The sequence below is a fragment of the Cydia strobilella genome, chromosome 3 (genome assembly GCF_947568885.1).
Source record: "Cydia strobilella chromosome 3, ilCydStro3.1, whole genome shotgun sequence".
Taxonomy (NCBI): Eukaryota; Metazoa; Arthropoda; class Insecta; order Lepidoptera; family Tortricidae; genus Cydia; species Cydia strobilella.
This window is the reverse complement of record NC_086043.1, coordinates 6,557,425-6,579,083: the sequence shown is the minus strand read 5'-3', so window position 1 is coordinate 6,579,083 and position 21,659 is coordinate 6,557,425. Positions and strand designations below refer to the sequence as shown.

General features: G+C 36.1%; 1 long non-coding RNA gene across 1 annotated transcript in view; it reads right to left on the bottom strand.

The window, feature by feature from the left end:
• Nucleotides 1–6,626: 6,626 nt before the first annotated feature.
• LOC134755814 (uncharacterized) overlaps nt 6,627–21,659 on the bottom strand; it is a 133,696-nt gene continuing 118,663 nt past the window's right edge. The window contains exon 2 of the long non-coding RNA XR_010129084.1: nt 6,627–6,695. This is a non-coding gene — a long non-coding RNA (uncharacterized LOC134755814). The remainder of the gene's footprint in view (nt 6,696–21,659) is intronic.

The window sequence follows — 21,659 nt, the reverse complement described above, 5'->3', positions numbered from 1 at the left end:
AAGTTGCATTTTATCCACATGTGATGCAAAGTAATCTGATACAAAAGTCTGATACAAGAGTTGTTTCCTTATGTTGGCTAGTAATAAACTTTGCCCCCTTGTAAAACAAATAACTACCTATTATTATATATCCTAGGTGGATAAAAATTAAAGGGCATTTTGTCCCAACATGCTGATAATGATAATAATTGTTTTTATTAGAAAAATGGTCAAACGTACGAGAAAATATTTTCCATAAAATTTTCTACAATATTTGCCTTTAAAGTATGTTGCTAGGACTTATTATTTTCGAATTATGTGTGGCCCAAATTTTGGCTAGATATGACGACGTACGACGCTATACGGGCAGAATGGTAGCAGGCAAAATAGTTTTAGAATGATTTTATTTGCTAAGGGATGTAGGTAGTGCAAATCAACATCTAGACAATGCTCTTTATAGTCATAGCCCGTCCATAGCCTGTCTTTAGACATAAAGACCAGCTTTCTTGCTTGGGTTATGTTACTCAGGTGCCTTTATTACTATCATGTATGGTAGAACACCATCGCTCGTCAAAAGTTAACCTTGCATAATTTGAAAACTACAATTCTTAGCAACATATTTCAAAAACAACTATTGTAGAAAAAATGAAGCATATATCGTTATTTGCCAGTTTTGTTGTAACTTCAACAGTTTTTCTAATTAATAAAAACTGTAAAATGGGACTCAAAAGTGGGAAAAAGAGTGGGAAATACCCATTTAATAAGTTACTTCCCCTTCTATTTTTTTTTACCTACACAAGTTACATATATATTCATATTAATTTATTATTATTAAGCATACACTGTCAAAGCTATTACAGCTATTTATTTAATGATCATTACTCAACTAATACATAATAATCATAAATGCCAATAAAATTGTATGTTTTCTTCCAGTTGAAACTGTACATTGAGCTTACGGGTCGGATTAATTACTAGGCATTTCCACCTAAATAATGTGTATAAAGAGGCTTTATTCTATGTGCAATTTTATTTTGAATTGAATTCTGTACGTATGTAGTTATAGTACATACCTACCTATAATTAATATCCAGCTGCTTGAATGAAAAAGCTGAAGTTAAATTAAACAAAATGAGAATATTTCGCTGCTTATATTGTTCGAGCTGGATAATATACATTCTGTAGGAACAAACTTTTAAACATTCAATGTATGCTTTTACAACACTTGAAAAGAATTTTAGTCGGCTGTTTTTTATTAATTTATACAAACAACGTAATTAAATCTGAGATGTCGCTGATAAAATGCCTCCATTTATGTTAAGACATAGGCGTCCTGAATAATAACTTTGGTACGGTTTGTTGACCAAATTGTGTATGTGGTTAAAATAGGCGAGACGTTAGGTATAATATAAACTGGCTGGTTGGATTACTAACGGAAGGTCTGTTTATGATGTCAGGTTCAATGAAATATCTTCACGTATAGTTACTAAAATTAAATAAATTTATAACTTATATTAAATGCATTTATTATTAGATACTTTAATTAAATGTGTTTAAAATGTAAATCTTCTAATTCAATATAGGTAATTATTTTGTAAAATGTCTGGTCAAAACACGTTTTACTCGAGATTAAGGTAGCGAGCGGTATACATGTTAAGTGGCTGGTTAGAGAAGCTACTTTGAAAAAGGTTGTGTGGGAGTCCCCGTTAAAATAAAATGTTGGTACAAAACTACCTCGTTACTAAATTAATGTACATTAATGGAGTAAAGCAGGAAATATATTCGTGTAATCTGACGATACAATCTGACAAAGTGATGTTCATAACAGCTATTAGGCGGCGAGCTAAAGATAAATTAACGTCAAATTAATATGGCTATTCTAGCAGTGTCAGACCAGCAAAGCTATAACAAACTCGATCAACAAAAAATCCTATTAGTCGAACGAACGCGCCCAAACATTAGACAAAAACGAACTGATATCTTCTACATAAATACGCCCGCGTTCGCTACCAGCGGATAATTACCACACATTATAAAGGGTGAAATAAAGCGCATTCCAAACAAACGCTTCGGCTTCGGCCGTAGGCAACACGTACATTCGGTAGTGCGTGTCACAGGTCGTGTCTAAACTCATCAATCTTGTCTCCATTTCATTGGAGAATAGAACGGTGCGAGGCGGTAAGAAGAAACAAAAACACTCGCGTGCACAATGAACGAGCCGCGCAAATGGAATAAGCTCCGAACACCATTGTCGATCCACAAAAGAAAGGCAATCATTCGACATGAATAAATATCTTTGAATAATGGGACCACGCTTATAATGAAATGTTTTATGCGGCGGAATTATCGCGTATAAATCGCTTTAAACGTCGTTACACTTTTATGTAAGTAAAAATATTACTTTTCCTTGATGGCGTGTATTATGGCTGCAACGGTAGCATAGATATGCTTAATCATGTTTATGTTTGTGTAATGCTATATAATTTATGCCTGATTGTTTTGTATTCTTTGTTTCCTACACTCTTATACCTACTTTTTACTTATTTAGTAGGTATAAATATACTTACCTAATGTAAAATTTTGGGTGCAGATAAATTTGGGAGATATTTGCGTTACAGGTAGAACTAGCTACAGTACTTCACACTGAAACCAAGAGTGTCCTTGTGACTGGACAGAACTCGAACATGTCTGCCACGCGGAGATGGCGAAAATAAGACTTGACGCTTTCTTACGGATTGGGGAAGACTGCTCAGTGCTTAAGACTAGGATATGCCAAAGGAAAAGGGGGGTATTGTCCAGCGGTCGGATCAAAATATATTGATTTCTAATTTGCTAGGTACTTAATAACTTTTTCAGTCTCAAGTTTCTGACACAGAAAATGAGGGGTAAGTTATTTAGTCTGACTTTACTATAAAGAAATAAATTATTTGATGTACTTAGTACCCAGGGTACAAGTAGCTCTTACCGTAGCTCTGTTAAAGCAACAATACGCCGTCCAAATAGACATACGCGTGCTATAATATGGTCATTATTCTAATTGGAATGTTTGGGCAAGAGCGGCGCGTGAAATTAGGCCAAGCGCGGATCGTAGGCCTATCATTACGGTGCCGCCAGACGAGCTTCTCTGAAATGAACTAGCCAGAGGCGCTATTCACAGAGCTTACCGATTCTTTTTTGCAGATAGACTAGTATAAGTTGTTATGAATCTTGGATTTAACTTACTTTAGGGACAATCTCGCAGTCGTGAAATAGTTATTTGTGCAACAAGAGAGGAAAGTTGGTTTTTCTTGCGAGGGACTCAAAAACACGAGATGTAAAATAACTTTGCTCTCGTGTTGCACACATAATTTTTCACCTCAGTAGTGAGAACATATTAAAGGTAGTAGTAGTAGTAGTAAATCACTTTATTGTACAAAACAAAAATTGATACCATGAAATTCATATAAATTTAGGTACAAAGGCGAGCTTATCCTTTAAAGGTTAAAATGTATTTCGAATTACACAGAATAAACAGAAAAAAAAGTATTATAATATGTACCATACCATACGATACGATACGATACGATACGACACGACACGACACGACACGACACGACACGACACGACACGACACGACACGACACGGCACGACACGACACGACACGACACGACACGACACGACAGCGACTCGCTTCGCTCGTGATTCAATTATAGAATCTTTCGCTTTCTCGGGACTCAAAATAAACACTCGCAAGAAAAACCAACTTTCCTCTCTTGTTGCACAAATAACTATTATGAATTGAATAGATATGCGGCTCTATTTACACTGCGCTTTAGGTTGTGTACGCACTCGCCAGTGCATTTTTGCAGCTTTTTCTTAACCTAACCAAACAAATTCCGTAAAAGTAACTTTAAAAAGAAGGGCAATATTGCTGCTTAAGGATAAGGAGCAAGATAAGGAAGGAGATGAAGATGTGAGGAATATTTGTAATACACTAGGTATTACAATACCAATTTATTGTCAGCTCATTACTAGTAATCAGTCCAACTTTCAGCCTACCTTGAACTGCCACAGAGATAATGGCCAATTCGAACGTACACTGACATCAGAATGATATTTGAATGTTGTTTAGTTATCGTGCATTTCGCTCATACTTGTCCGTACATGAATTGGCGCGGGCGAGACACACGATACCTAAATAACATTCTGATGTCAGTGAACGACTGTACTTACGTTCGAATTGGCTTAAATGTCAGTTTGCATACAATTTTTTCAAACTCCTTTTTTTCTTGAACAAATAAAACGTCAAGTGAATCAATACAGTAACTTGTAACATTTAGCGTTTGCATCAAATCCGGTAGTTCTGATTTTTTGCAGACTTGTTTATGATGGCCTAATGAATAAGTAATCCAAGTTTGTGACCTCAAAGGCCGAACGCAACTTTGTCTAAAATAGAAAAAAACCGCGAAAATTTCTGTTTTTTTTTTAGATTTGGGCGATTATAACCCCAAAGGACTAGGTTACTTTTATGGTTACTTATAGTAATTTAATTTTAATCTGTAGCGGTATCATGGTCGCGTTTTTGTCACTTGTCATATCATGCGTCACTTACGTACTTGTTAGAGCGTGACCGGTATGGTGACAAATGATAGACAGCTGTCCATCTTAGCCCCGCTGTAGTCGACGTTAATCGACGTTACTGACGGTGAGGCGGTACTGATACTGACGAGTAATAGTTTCGCTGGTCTGTCGTCAAGTTTAAAACAAATAAATTAAATTAATGTAGAAGGACAATCGTAAACCAATTTGGCTCTTAGCTTATTCTTGCCAGTAAAAATTATATTTATTTAAAAGCACCTTGGTTTTAATAATATAACGTAATAAAACTCTAGTAAAGCTAGGATGTAATATTCTCAAACTCGTATATTAAATTTTATATTCAATTGTTTTATGCTCGTATAAAAATTAAAAGAACAGTTATTCAGACAAACAGGCGGCGTTATTAAAGAGTGTAATAAAAGTGTGTTTTGTAGAGTTAGAAGGGATGGTAATTACAGGTGGTCCGAGAAGCGTTCAGTTTTCGATACTACGAGTAATCTGAAAGGACAAAAGCGTCATTTCAGCGGTTACATACATATGCCTGTCTATGGGAGCTCCTGGATAACCAAGAGTCGGAGCTCGTGGGTTCCGTACCCCGATTTTTATCTCAAACGGTGAGCCGACGTTTCCATCCGCGTAATTACAGTTTAAGGCCTAGAGTGAATTATTAGGCCCGCGATGCCGTAATCAACACAATAATTGTTATCCACTGCTGTTTGGAGAGCGTTTTTGTGGTCACTCTACTCGCAGCCACAAATTGAATTTCGTGCAATTGCCGGCTAACGGTCGCTCCTTTGTTGTGCTTTTAGCTTTAATCGGAATCAGATTTAGCTTTGTCTGTCGAAGTAGCGCTTCTAAATTAAATTGGCGCCTTCTATATCTACATGAACCGATTTAGACAGCTACGCGATAAGATCCGCAAATATTTCGTTTACTAGAAATAATTTTCATTTGGAATGGCGTCAAGGGAAAACGTGAGTTGCCTTTACGCTCTTGACTGCTTTTTCCACTAAAATGGAACCTCGTTATTGAAGATTTGGCTAAAACGACAGTTATCCTACTCGATTGGTAGGTATATAATGAAAATCTATTTTGATATAGCCTTCGTAGTTATTGCAATTAGTTTTGTGTGTTCTACCAAAAGTAATGGTATGAACCAATGCTTAGGCGACTTTCCTAAACACAGGACCATTACTAATGTCTAACCCCTTTATTACGAAGGTCTCCATTCCAGCTTGGACAATAGTTATTTGTTATACAAGGGTGCAAAGTTGTATTTTAACACACGAGAAGTAAAATACATTTGCACCCGTGTGTAACACAAAACTTTTCCCCTCACTATAGCGAGGAAAGTGCAACATCCACAGGCGTTAGATCATCTTCATCAACTGGAATCACTCATTTTTTTACGATATTATAACAAAAAACTCTGGAAATTCTGTACTGTACGTGAGAAGTTTTTAAGTAAAATTTTTGTTGACAATGTTGACATTTCTGACGTATGAAATGTCAATGATGCGTTTTGAAATTGCATCGACTTAACTTGTGCGTTCAGAATTATATTTAACATAATTATAGGTATTAAAAAAACAAACGTTTATTATGGAATTTTAAGGGTTATGACTTAAAATTATTAAATAAAGCTAAATCTGGTATTTTTTATTAGATTCTTAAACCATTTATTTAATGATAATTAATATCGAACGAACCATTATTATGAGCGTTTTACATTTTGTTATCTGTCAAGCTACTTAAACACGCTCCATCCACGGTCAAATTACTTTCCCCACTAGTGGATAAAATGCGTTTTTCCCCGCTTGTTTTAAAGGATAAAAGACTGCTTTCCGAGCTAGTGAGGGGAAAAAATAATTTCGTGGATGTTCTCGTCTACAGGACACATTTCTCAACCGATTCGCTTGAAACTTTGTGATGGTTCGATATTTTATATATATTTTTTCAATTAATTTTTTTTATGGCGGGCCCATAGGGCGTTCGTGAGGTCTAAATCACAACAGGGCCACTAATACAAATGTTTAAATGACAGGGGACAAACAATTACCAAAATTAAAAGTAAGTACTTAAGTAAGTAAATGTTCTTTATTGCACCAACAATTATACATTTTACACACATGTAAAACTACAAAGGAATAGAATAGAATAGAATATAATACGGACACTACATACATAGAAGTAGGTCATTAATAGAAATCTATAAACTGTTTTTAGTTATAAATGGCCTTTTCAAAGTCCACTGTCCGTGTTGACAGGAAGGTTGAAAAAATTATGAGTATCAATGATTGAATTCTTTTGAATATTTTATTCTTATGTCTTGTTACAAATGAAGTTGCTACTTTCCTTCGATCGTTTGATATTTAGGTAGGTATAAATATTATTGTTAGAATGTATTCAAAATGTATGTTTGGCAGGAACTTTAAATATTATTAAGTAATAAGCGAGGAATAAATTTTTCGTGCTATTGAAGTTTTAATATAATATTTAATATTTGTAATACTTTTCCAATATTTTGTATCAAGGTTAAATATTCTGTTAATTAGGTAGGTATACATTTATGGACTAACATGATTTAAGTTATTATAGTTAAATTTATGTCAGAAGGGGTAAGAGAAACATTTAGTTTATTTTGAATGTGGCCACAGAAATAGTATGATGATTCCCAACAAGTGTTTCTCTCTCTTACCCCATCTATTCTTATCCTTTATACAAAAACAACGTCTAAATATAATTGTTCGCAAAATATGAAACAGTATAATAGTATCAAACAAAGATTAAATCACGTTAAAACATTTTACCTCAGAAAAAGAAATCGAGCAAATCTAAATAAAGGAAAATTCGTAACAGAATATGAAGTAAACTCACACGACTACTGAACTGTTTTACCCACTAACCCACAAGTTGTTCAAGTCAAACTAAAGCTTTTAAAGCAAAACAAGGAAACTACAGCGCAATTTATTTTCCTAGGGCGGCGCCCGCCCTCGCAAATTCATTACCAGCACAACCTGGCGCTTCCGTTTCCGTAGCTAAACACGTATTTTACTAACCAAAGTGTTGTATTGTTCGAACTCCATTGCTTGTTTAGATTGTACGCTCACGTACCTCGCAATATAATGCTTTCAATAGATGTTGTGCATAATTGAAGTATCATTTTTAAAGAGACTTTTGGTACAAGTTCGGTAGTGGAGCGTTATCGTGATTTCGCCTGGCTGACGTGACTTCGTTTGCTCAGGCGCTTTGAGAAAAACTAACATAAACATCGATGCTTGCTTTCTATTACTTACGTGTGCTATGCTACTATGTCTTTTTAAGCTTCCGTGCTTAGTGAAATTTATGCGAATGTCATGAGTCAGGAAGGCTGTTTAAAATGTTGCCTACTTAGGTTCCTATACGTGCAAATGCTGTATTTTTATGAATCGAGGCGCCTTATTGCAATATTTTATTTTGACATATTAATCCTCCTTTTATTAAGTATGCCCTTAATAAGATGTGGGTCATACACATTTTATGGTAAACTCGTTCGCGTCTTTCCTGTAGACATCGCAAATTTAAGAGAATCTAAAAATAATTATTACGCCGCACCTTTACAAGTGGGATACATTTTTTCAGTAGGTACTTGAGAAACAATAAGACAAACAGGATATCTATGTACCCGAGTTGTAAAATTTTATTGTATTGTCCACAGAAGTGACCCTTTTCTAAAATGTGTTTGACCCATGTGTAAATTTAATGTAATCAATCCTTTATTAGGGTCTCGTAGCCAACTAGGACCTCTTATAGTTTCGCCATGTCCGTTTGTCTGTTTGTCTGTCCTTTCACGGCTTAGGTCAGTTAACGTTAGTTACTAGAAAGCTGAAATATGGCATGGGCATAATATCAATCACGCTAACAAAGCGATACATCAAACCGAAATAAAAAATCGGTCTTTAAAAAAATGCCTTAACATAAAAATTGACTTTATCGTATAACTAAGTTATATCGAGTTGCCCTGTAGATTAAATAATTATTGCCAAAGTTAAATATGGTATAATATCACTTTGCGAAAGCTTTCGCTACGCTCCAATGTCTCGCTCTCCAGTCACGACTGCTTGATATGTAATTCAATAACAATAATCGGATTCTCTTTAACGTCGGCCCGCTAACTAACTATAATAAACATTCAGTCAAAATATACTTCACTAATATAATCTTTAGTTAAATAAGAATAAGGTCTAGTTTCGTAATATGGATAGCCATGACGTTCGAAAAGCGGTTTGTCTGTAATAACACCACACCACCACACCACAAATAACGAGACGTTATTACTAGGTACAGTCGCCATCAGATATATGGGAGCGGCTAAGGTGCTCACAAATATCTGAACACGCCTCTATTGTCAAGGCGCTAGGTGCGTGTTCAGATATTTGTGAGCACCTCGGCCGCTCCGATATATCTGATGGCGACTGTACGTGACGTGAATCGTTCGATACTCCCATTGTCTTATTTTTTGAAAGTTTGGTTTGGATTTGGTTTGGACAAAAAAAAATCGGCTTAGTACTTTTGACACTACGGTGGAACACAACATAAAACTTTCCTATCCATCAACATTCGTACTTATGCACATAGGCCTACTAAAACCATAATCCTTTTTTTAACTACCTATATTATTTTCAAAGTATAAATATTTATCATGTTTTACTTACTATAGCTCTTGTAAACCAACATTAATTCTTCTTATGACTGCCTTTAAGTCCAAGTATGGATGGATGTTAAAAGGTTAGGCATGAAAGGAAAATGCAATAAAGATGTTAGGTACACATTGGCATGTGCGATTTTCTCATGAGAAAAGTAAATCAAGTCTTCATTGATCTTATCTGCTACACATAAACCTTGTATTGTTTAAAAAAAATGTAGGTATAATCGACAAATGTATGAAAATAACTCTCAAAATAATATGTCTGGAAGTGATACTGGTAATAAGTTAAAACCAAACATATGTAATAAAGTATGTAATGAACAGGCAATTGGTTCGCAATATCTGCGGCTGTTTATACTGAAGTTGTGATCTCGTCGATAGCCAGATCCCAGATAAGAAGCAATTAAGCGCGCCAGCGCACATACATAACCATTAACCACTTTTCCGAGCCCGGTTAATAAATAAAATCTCGTATTTGCGCTCGCCCACTGGCCAGTGATATATAAACGTTTGTTAATTAGGTTATCTCCCAGCGGCATCTTCAAACGGCTCAGTTTAAAAGGCTCGTTGATATTAAAAAAGCCGCTTATAACTTTTGTCATAAATCACCCTCTGGCTCGGCGAGGGCGCGAAAATGCGATCTACATCCAACAAAAAATATGCAAGTAATGACTAACGCACTCTGAGAGCTTTTTTAAGTCACCCCGGACGGTGATGGAATTAATAATCTTGGCCAATAAGTAGTTAATAGCGAAGTGCTGTCACCGCTCTCCCGAAAAACGGTAAAAGCTTCGTCATTGTTTTCTTATTCCGTCACCTAGTGGAATGTTGTGTACGTTAAGAAATACAATTAAATATTAATAATATTATAGATACCTACTGAGGGCTAAAATATGCACTAAATGTCTATTTCATATTGAATGGAGATCTATTCAACAAATTTTGACGAGGAATTGTTATGTGAATAATCTATATTTTTTGCTGGATTAATATCACAAATCACAATACATATAAGTATACTTGTTGAATTTAAGTACATATACTTGTAGTTATAAATATTAATTAAGTAATTATATATGGGCTAAGTAAATATTATTTCAAAATTACAAAATCCGTGTTTCCACGTCTGCTTGCTACTTGCAGCGAAATATTCAAAACAATTTCAGAATATAAACTTCCGATGGTTTGGATAGTGATAAAAAGTACCTTCGGATTACAGGTAACCTAAACAAACATTTTAAATAAATTCATTAACCCGTTTACATAATAACTATGAAAAAATATATAGCTACAACAAAAAGTTACATCCGTCGAGTTTATTTATAGAGAAAATTAGCTTTTTTAAAACGTAACCATACTTATTTGTTCAGCTGACGCTAAAATGTAGTTACAGTGTGCAGTGGTCACGCTAGTGACGCTACAATGCTTGCAATCGAGATACGTCAGGCAGATAGCGCTCATAATTTTGATATCAAATGAAATAATACCTAACTGGTGTGTCATTATGTGCGTGGTGTCTTCATTTAGCCCAACGTTAGTGGTCTAGGAGGTGGCGAACGAAAAAACACATTAAAACAAAAAAAATTGTTTAAATAAATTAAAGTATATGAGTGTTGCCGATGATATGTATATTATACGGTACTACTTATAGTAAAACATGGGAAATCGCTGGGGACGGTTGAACGAGGCTATCAACAGGATACTTATAATCAGTGTCAAGTAAAAGACATCCTTCGATTGAAATGATCATACAATATGATAAGGTTAAATGGGCACAGAAATTCGTCAGTTAAGTTAGTTTTTAGACTTAAGTTTCGGCAGTTATTATGAAATATAATAGGTAGTAAGGAGTAAATTTCCTACAGACAAATATAACATTTAATTTGAAAAACCGGCCAAGTGCGAGTCGGGCTCGCGTTTCAAGGGTTCCGTACATTACACAATTTAATTTTTTATGTGAAACGTGAGTGAAATGTCTTTAAAAAACCCGTAGCCGTAGGGGTCGGATCAAAAACTAAGTATTTAAGCCCGACTCACGCTTGACTGCACATTTCTAATAGGTTTTCCTGTAATCTATAAGGTGCAGAAACATTTTGTGTATTTTTTCAAAATTTTAGACCCAGTAGTCGCGGAGATTAAGAGGAATGGTCATTTTTTGCCTTGTCTTGAATAACTTCTAAACTGTTTGCTCTCCTGACATGTGAAAATATAAATACAATTTGTGGCTTTGTAGTACGAAGCGAGTGAAGATTATCAAAAAATGCTGGACAGAAAATTTTAGGTATGATGAATATTCGGCGAAAACTCCGTGAAAGCCCATACATTGTAATATGATTGTATTTTTATTATAAATTACAATATATATTTTTTTTAATACCACGTCGGTGGCAATCAAGCATACGGCCCGCCTGATGGTAAGCAGTTACCGTACCCTATGGACGCCTGCAACACCGGAGATATTACACGCGCGTTGCCGACCCTAACACTCCTCTCTCTCGTTGAGCTCTGGCAACCTTACTTACCGACAGAAACACAACACTATGAGTAGGGTCTAGTGTTATTTGGCTGCGGTTTTCTGTAAGGTGGAGTTACTTCCCCAGTTGGGCTCTGCTCTAGATCTGGAATGATATCCGCTGTCCTGTGCCCTACCACACAAAGCGAGATGTCATTCACAGTGCCCATACCTCTCGTTTGGACGTAGTTTAAGGACATATCCGGGTCCGGACGCAGTTTAAGGACATACCCGGGTCCGAATTACAGATTATTAAAATAAAAGTACTGCTTGAATATGTGCATTCGGTAAAAAGATATACCCGCAGCGGTATCATGGTCGCACTTTTATAACCTGGCATGCCATGCGACATTTTCGCACTTACATATTTGTTAGAACGTGACAGGCATGGTGACAAATGATAAAGAGCCGACCATTTTAGCCCTACAGATCATGCATGGCCGGACTTCATCGTGTACAGTCTTCAGTTGTTTAACAAACATTAATTGTTTTGAGCTCCTGGAGTATAATGTTGTTTAGACAAGAGCATGTAAGTACAAGGCGCATTAACATGCCACGTAACATCCATCTGGCGCAATTAATGCACGTTATGAATACAAATAGGGTTCAATGGCTTAGGCTGGTAATTATTTTGTGCTAACTGTTGCAATAAATAATTAGTTTAAAATGTTCACGACCTCTATATTTATCAAGTACTTTTTACTTACCTAATCTAGTTTTGTGTGTTATTATAGGTATAATATGACACATTCTTGAGGAATAATGATAGGGTATTCATTTATGGGCATAATAAAAATAAATAAAATAAATAAATATCCTTACACAAATTGACTATTTAAGCCCCACAGGAAGCTCAAGAAGGCTTGTGTGGTTATAATAATAGGTGTACAAATACATATGCATAGAAAATACCCATGACATGACTCAGGAACAAATATCTAAGTAAGTACATGTGCTCGTCACACAAATAAATGTCCTTTCCGGGGTTCGAACCTAGAACCGTCGGCTCATTACTAACTGGATCAGACCGGTCGTCAAAAAACCAATCCATACTAATAATACTAATACTAATATACTAATAATATTATAAATGCGAAAGTCTGTCTGTCTGTCTGTTTGTCTGCGTGTTACCTCTTCACGCTTAAACCGCCGAACCGATTTAGTTGAAATTTGGTATACAGATAGTTTGAGTCCCGGGGAGGGACATAGGATACTTTTTATCCCAGAACTCACCCCTCAAGGGGGTGAAAAGGGGGTGGAAATATGTATGGGGAATTAATAACCGCTGAACCGATTTAGATGAAACTAGGTATGGGGATAGTTTGAGCTGTGGGAAATGATATAGAATAACTTTTATCCCCGAAATCATCCCAAGGGTGTAAAAAATGGGGTGGAAATGTATTATAGTGTGGACCAATTTGGGGGTGAAAAAGGATGGATTAAAAAGCAGATTTGTTTTTTTTTTTTATTAAGGTACCCAAATTACTAATTCCACGCAGACGAAGTCGCGGGCAAAAGCTAGTAATGTAATAAAACTAAGGTTCTTACTACACATAGTACTTTTTAGGGTTCCGTACCCAAAGGGTAAAACCCTGGGACCCTATTACTAAGACTCCACTGTCCGTCTGTCTGTCTGTCACCAGGCTGTATCTCATGAACCGTGATAGCTAGACAGTTGAAAATTTCACAGATGATGTATTTCTGTTGCCGCTATAACAACAAATAGGTGCATACTAAAAACAAAATAAAATAAATATTTAAGTGGGACTCCCATACAACAAACGTGATTTTTTCCCGTTTTTTGCGAAATGGTACGGAACCCTTCACGCGCAAGTCCGACTCGCACTTGGCCGGTTTTTTTTTTAAATAAGAAATTTGCTTAAGTAATTATCATGTGACCAACCGAAAGAGAGCTTTTCCTAGCCTTGTTTATAAAATAATTTAATAGAAATGATTCCAAGTTATAGATGGTTCAACGTCTATTTCCAGTTCCATCAAAAGGAAAAGGGCCTTATTAGTAGATAATTTTCGAACTGGGTAGGTAATTACCTGCATACAATACAGCGATGGAATATTCTAGTTCGTTTCCTGCATATATGTATGTATATGTAGGATATGTATCCTACGAAAAATGTTGTATTAACTTTAACATGTTACCATAGGCATGTAAGTTAAGCTTTAATGAGTTAGGCGGCTATCATATATTTGCTAGTAAAGCGTACACATATTAAAATATCAATATGGCGTTTAATGAGTGTTGGGCTCGGCCCTTGTCGAAAGCAGAGCGTCGGTTTATGATTACCCGTCCCCTGTAATAATAAAATATCGACAAGCCGCCTTTATCGACTGCCTGCTCGATAAGCATCCGTGACGAATTCGCACCATCGAACTATGCATGCTGCTCCAACCAAACAACTGAAAAACGACTTATCGCACATAATAACCAACCAAAAAAACACCTTCACACCAAATCAGAAAGTTCAAAATTAAACAAGACCTAATTACCTTAGAACGTTCAACTTTTCCTCGTAAGAAAACGACCGAGATATTCGTATCGATATAAATTTATTTCCAATTATAATTCTCGTCGTCTCACAGTTTATTTCGGCTTTTTGGGAGCGAATAAAGGTGGTATAGGAAGACTAATAAACTTAAGACGATAGTAGACGACCGCTCCTCCATACAAACGTAGTCCTCCTATTCCTCCATGGTGACTTTATGGAAAATATTCACTGTCATTGAACAATACTATATGTTGTGCCAGGCAGGCAGCAAAGGCAGGTTTTAGGGCTACCGTAAGAAGACCGTTTGCCAACAATATCATCTAGTTATATTCAATACTCTTAGGGTCGATTGCACCAAACTGTTTGTCATCGTTAAAGAGTTCGTTACATTTTATTGTATGGAAACTTTTATAGTAAACCGCCGAGGCGCGCCGGGTGACGTTGATCAGCCTGTCAAGTGCGGATGGTCCAACTGGCACTTAGTGGAATAATAGTTATTTGTGCAAAAAGAGAGGAAAGTTGATTTTTCTTGCGAGTGTTCATTTTGACTCCCGAAGAAGCGAAAGATACTATAATTGAATTACGGGCGAAGCGAGTGATTCTAAGTTAGAATCTTGAGCGTAGCGAAGGACTTAAAAACACGAGATGTAAAATAACTTTGCTCTCTTGCTGCACATATAATTTTTCACCTCAGTAGTGAACATATTAAAGGTTGAAATGTATTTCGAATTACACAGAATAATACAGAGAAAAAAAAAAAAAAAAAAAAAAATGTAATAGAAGTATGAAGTTCATGGCCTTCACTACATTAAAAAGCTACATTGTTTCACTCCCTGGTTTGAGGAAAGTCGCACTTTCCTCACTCCAGGGAATGACGAAAGTAGGCTTGTTCGAGGTGCTGAGGTGAAAAAAATAATGATCGTGTTACGATTACGACAAGCGTATATGTGGTAGATTGTGTTTCAGCAGAGGCTCTCAATATATTTTGTCGCATCCCCGTCGTGTGTCGGTGATAAGAGCACTTCCCCAGTTTAGATCCCGCGCTAGAATCGAGTCATTCAATAATAAATAGAGCTAGTATCTTAGTAGTCTAAATGGAGATCACGTGCTACTCGTAAAAAATGCAAATAAAAATATTATAAAAAAAAATGTTTTTTATTTAGGTATATAAATAAATAAATTAATAAGTACAAATAACATTTGCAAATACTTAATTAGAACAATTCGTTAAGAACTATTTACACACGTTGACTATAATCACATTCCGCTCTACTTTTCACGCTGATTGACCACCTGTCTCTCAAGTGCTAATTGAAATGAAACAGAAATGAAAAATGAAACAGTAACATAATTATGATTATTAACCCTTAAATGCATGATTTTTTCCATTTGCCCGATATTAATATATGTCACGTAATTGTTTGCTGGATACGAACCAGGATACGAACCCAGGACTTCCAGCTTTGTAGGCAGGAGCTACTTAAAAGGGGACCGTATCAGCAATAATTATGCCATTTTCAACCAAAAGGGTACTTATTGGCGGATATCAATAAGGCTCTATTTCCATATAGCTTCAATTCGAACTCAACCTTATCGACAAGCGACAATGTGGTACCTTTTGGTTGAAAACGTCACAATCATGCATGCTGTAAAGGTGTTTACGACACTAGATGATTTACTAGCAATTTGGCTAGAATACATATTTTGCCGTATATTAGGAAAATATATGTAGTTTATTTAAATACTTACCTAGTGACGTAGTGACATGTCTATTGTCTATTTCAAAATCTTGGTTCTACCTACTAATTGCTATTAATCGACCACCTGTTTCTTAAATGCTCATTTAAAGAATGAATCATAAATTGTCATTATTATTTCGCATGAATGCTTAATATACTGTTTCATTTGAAATACACTTACATTTAATTTGTTTCTGTATTACATAATCAGTTGTGTCAGCAAGGCTCGTTTTTTACTTACCTAGAGTGAAAAAAATCCCAGAAGTTAGATAAAAAAATTAAGTATACACGGTGTAACATGAGGATACCGAATAATTTTAACAGCGTATTCCTGGTCATATTTAAAGACTAAAATGTCCTATAAACTTATCTGTAATTTTCCTAGTTTCAGAGTTAATACCAATTAACAAACAAGTTTTTATTGTTACATAGTGCAAAACGCATATTTGATGTCGATGTTCCACTGTGGGACATAGTCTAAGTAACCTTATTGATAGATGTCAAAAAGTGACAAGTAACACTTTGTAAAAACTACGTTTTACGAAAAAAAAATTTGTCCATTTTAAGTGACAAGTTTACCAATAATATTTACTTTTTATGTACAAATACATCTGAGAAATCGAAAAAAAAAAAAAAATTTTTTTTGCGAATTTGACCTAAACTTATTACATTTTTTCCTTCTTTTGGCCTCAGAAAAGCGTGGTTAAAATCTTTCGGTTTCCTCGTGAACACCTTGTATAATAAGTACGTTATTCTATCGGCGTTTTTAAATATCGCGAAAGTATCAATTAAAACATATTAACAAACTTTTTACCGTTTGTTAATAGGGGGTATTACTGAAATGTTCTGCCACCAAAGTGCAGCACTAGCCTTTTTAGTAAACCATAGAGTAACTTATACATACTGTGCCTATAAAAGTTTTTTGACAAGTTTTCAGAGACAATAAAATATGACAATGATGGATCAAAGGGGTTTGTTTACAGAGGATCTACCGGGAAACGCGAATCCGAAATTTCGATATCTGCCTCAGATTGTGGTAGTGGCGCACTCTACGCAGAGTTTCGCGTATATTGCCTATTTATAAAAATAAATTGCACTTAGTAGGTAGGTACCTCTTTTGTAAACTAATATTTAATAAATGTATCAAATTAGGTGAACTTTATTTTTATTTTTTATGTGATAGTCAGCAAACGAGCAGACGAGCCGCCTGATGGGAAGCAGTCATCGTCGCCCATGGACGTAAGCAACATCACAGGAGCCACTTAAGCATTGCCGACCCTTGAGAACCCTAAATACCCGCTTCTTGAAGAATCCCAAGTCGTAGCATAAAGGAAATACCTCAGGAGGCAACTCATTCCACATTCTGCACGTTCTGGGAAGAAACGAGCGGGATACCCGCTTATTCGTGGTGTGCCATGTGTCTAAGAAGTGAGGATGAGCTTTGCTCCTTTGGCGGGAGGTGCGGTGATAGAAACGAGATGATGGCACCAGATCAAAAAGTTCTTCGGAACATTCCCCATTGTACAGACGGTAGAACATGCAAAGAGAGCCAACGTCTCTCCGAAGACTGAGATTCTAACCCAACTAGCAAATTATGTCGTAAGAAAGGCACCATTACTACGTTTCTGTTTCAGCTATTTGTTCGAGAGGTAGCTGTGTAAACGGTCGAAAGAAGGATCCGACGACGTTCTCTCGACGCGATTTGGGCGCACTTCTTTCAGCTTTTTAGTTGAAAGAATATCGTAAGAGTGTCATTGAATAGCCAAATAGTTGAAAGATAGTCATCAGAATCGCTTTCATTCGACTTATTTATCGTAAGATAGCAGCGCGATTGCAATCACTCGACTTATTTATCGTAAGATAGTCATCAGAATCACTTTCATTCGACTTATTTATCGTAAAATAGCTACCGCGTGACGGCCAGGTTGACAAATTTAATTGGAGTGACAGAAAATAAAAGTAAAAGGTTATATACATAAATTTTACGCCAGCCATAATGATATTAGGTAACTTTGACGACACTAAGTCGTAGGTCTTACTTTCACGTGCGGAATTAAATGTTTCGTCTACATTTCTTAAATGTTAGTTAAAATATTCATGAGCCGCAAGATTATTCAATGGAAAATTAGTCAGAAATAATATTAATTTAAAAGTTAATATGAATTCGCCATTTTGTCATCTCACTTGTCATCCTAAAAGCCTTCTTTCAGCTTTTTAGTCGAAAGATAGATTTGAGAATACCTTTTTTCCACGTAAGTAGCGACATTTTGTGTTAGTTTAGGGGTCTTTAGGGTGAATGTATTATTAAGAAAACCATTATTATCCACCAGTACGGGCGGGGACCGTCTGATTTTAAACTCAGATTACTCGGTTCGAGCGGAGTATGTCACTTTCTGAGTATGTCACTTTCTTCGTAGGTCACTTTTGGAGTTCGTCACTTTCTGAGTATGTCACTTTCTGAGTTGGTCACTTTCGGAGTACGTCACTTTCTCACTGTCATTATCACTATTTTCGTACGCCGATTTCTCACTGCCATTATCACTTCTTTCAATATTAGAATCCAAGTCTTGATTAATGGGGATATTTCCGGTACAAGAACTAGTAGACGCTTCAGAAATTTCATGTTCAGTAATATAGGAAATATTTTCTACTGAACCCTCGTTCAATTTTTTTGATGGCACTTCACCCGCGGCTGCACCCAATGTCGCTGTTGTACGATCTATCATACGAGTGTACAAGTTATAAACTTTACGTCGGAAACCACCACTTCTTTTAATTTTTTTCCACCTGTTGTAATCCATTTTCTGCTTTGTATTATTTTCAGAAGTATTTTAGAGGCCTGTGATATAAGACTTAATGTTCTATGCTCTTCGCATTTAAGTGTGTTTAATTTCTTAGGTAATGCTATAGTTTTACTAATTTTGAAATCACTTGGAACTTCGCCTGTATTGTATATATCCTTAACTATTGTAAATATTTAATTTTTCATGGATTCACACTCTAACTTGTTTATATATTCAATGTAAATTTGATCGTCTCCTGCAGCTTTACCGTTCTGAATACTATTTATCGCTCTATCAAATTCTTCTCTCATAATTTCTGGGCCTAATCTATCATCATCTACTTCCATTACGGTTTCTAAATCATTGTCTGTTAAACCATTGCCTTCATATAATCTTTCAATGTATCTTATCCATCTTTGCAAAATATCTTCATTGTTTATTAAAATTTTACCGTTTTCATCTTTTATTGTAGCACTTTTTGTCCTGTGGCGTTTTCCTATGTCTCTAACCACCTTATAGGCTATGTCTATTTTTCCTCTTTTCATACAACCTTCTATATTATCGCACGCTTTTTCAATGTCTGCTGCCTTTGCTTCTCTGCACTTCAAGGTTATTCTATTTGTAAGTTGTTTATATTGTCTTATGCTTTCTTCATCTGTTCTATTCCTTACTTTCCGTCTTTTAATCATCAGATCCATAATTTCTGTAGTCAACCAATTCTTTTTAGGTGTAATTTTTTCCTTTCCCAGTGCTTCTTCCGCACTGGTCTTAATAATATCTCTTATATTATTCCATCTATTTTCTATACTTATACAAAGCAGAATAAGACCGATAGCTGAAAGCTATTTAGGACCCGACCAATACGGTTTCAGACAACATAAAGGAACTAGGGAAGCCATTCTCGCTCTTAGGTTAATTATTGATAGAAGATTGGATGTAGGGCTTAATACCCACATCGCATTTATAGATTTAGAGAAAGCATTTGACAAGATAGACTGGATAAAGATGATGAACATTATGAAAACAATAGGCATAGATTATAGAGACAGACGAATTATACATGCATTATATAAGGAACAGGAAACTATAGTAGAAATAGGACAGGAAAAAGGAAAGGCGAAAGTAAGACAGGGAGTGCGTCAGGGTTGTCCACTCTCGCCACTAATTTTTAATATATTCATTGAAACCGCCATCAGAAAAATTGTTGAACTAGAAAAGGGGGGTGTAAAACTTAACGGAGAAAGGTTTTATTTCGTTAGGTTTGCAGATGACATAGCAGCCATAGCAGAAAATTCTATAGAACTTGAACAGCTTGTAACGGAAATGGACCACATATTTACAGAATTTGGACTTAAAATCAACATCAATAAAACAAAAACATTAATAACATCCAAGCACAATAACAAAATAGATCCTATAAAAATCAGAAATACAGTCATTGAGCAAGTAAAAAGTTTTAAATACTTAGGAAGCATTATAACATGCAACTCCAGATGCACTTCGGATATCGTCACACGCATAGCCATGGCTAAGAAAGCTTTCAACACCAAAAAACACCTATTTAAAGCAAAGATATCTCGAAACATTAGAAAGCAATTTATCAAGACCTACGTCTGGAGTATAGCGTTATATGGTAGCGAGACGTGGACATTAACCCAGCGTGATAGAGACAGACTAAGCGCTTTTGAAATGTGGACATGGAGAAGAATGGAAGGTATAAGCTGGAAGGAGAGGAAAACGAATGCAGAAGTGTTGGACTTGGTAGGTGAGAAGCGATCTCTGCTGAGAATGATTGAAAACAGAAGGGGAAACATGTTGGGGCACCTGATACGTCACGATACTTACATAAAGTCTATAATAGAAGGAAGAATAGAAAAAAGCAGAGGCAGAGGAAGACCGAGACGTGCGTTTTTGGACCAAGCCAAAGAGAAAATCAACGTAGTGACGTATCAGGAGCTCAAAACAGCGGCAGAAGGAAGAACGGAGTGGCGGTTACTCCACCGACAAGAGCCAGGCTCTTAAGAGTTATGATGATGATGTAATCCATTTTAAATTGAACTAAAGCCCACGCGGTTTTTATTGTTTTCATCACCAAAATGGCGATTAAATGCTGTAAAAGATTTCAAATAGCTTTCAACAAAACAGCCTTTTCTCAACCTCAATATTCAAGTCGAAAGAAAGTCTTGCAGACAGTCATTATACGACTATTTGGTTGAATGAACCGCTTTTACTCAACAATTCAGCTGAATGATAGCCGTCAAAACAGCCTTTTCTCGACCTCAATATTCAAGTCAAAAGAAAGTCTTGCAGACAGCCATTATACGACTATTTGGTTGAATGAACCGCCTTTACTCAAAAACTCTGCTGTCATAACTGAATGTCGAAAGATGGCGCTATAAAAGCTGTTTTGATGACAAATTAGCAATTTGGTTACTTTTAGACAACCTTCTTACGACATATCAGTCGTAAGAAGGCGATCGAGAGATACCTTTATACAATTATCGAGTAAAAGCGATATGAGTTGGTCGAGAGCACGTTTACTCGACAAGTTTATGCGACAAAAAAGCGTTTAATGCTAAACAGTCGAGAGAGTTGCTTTTATACGGCTTTTTGATAACGAGAGATCTTTCATACGACTGTTTTTCGACTTAATAGTCTAAAGAGTGAAGCTTATTCGACATAATTTGCTAGTTGGGAAGCCGTCAGTAAGTTCGGGATTGCCGACACTACGAACTGCCCGCCGTTGGATGGAGTCAAGGGGAATGAGCTGGTATTGTGGAGCGCCGGACCAGAGATGAGAACAGTACTCCATATGGGGTCGAACCTGCGCTTTATATAACAAAAGTCGGTGACCCGGTGTGAAGTACTGTTTGGCT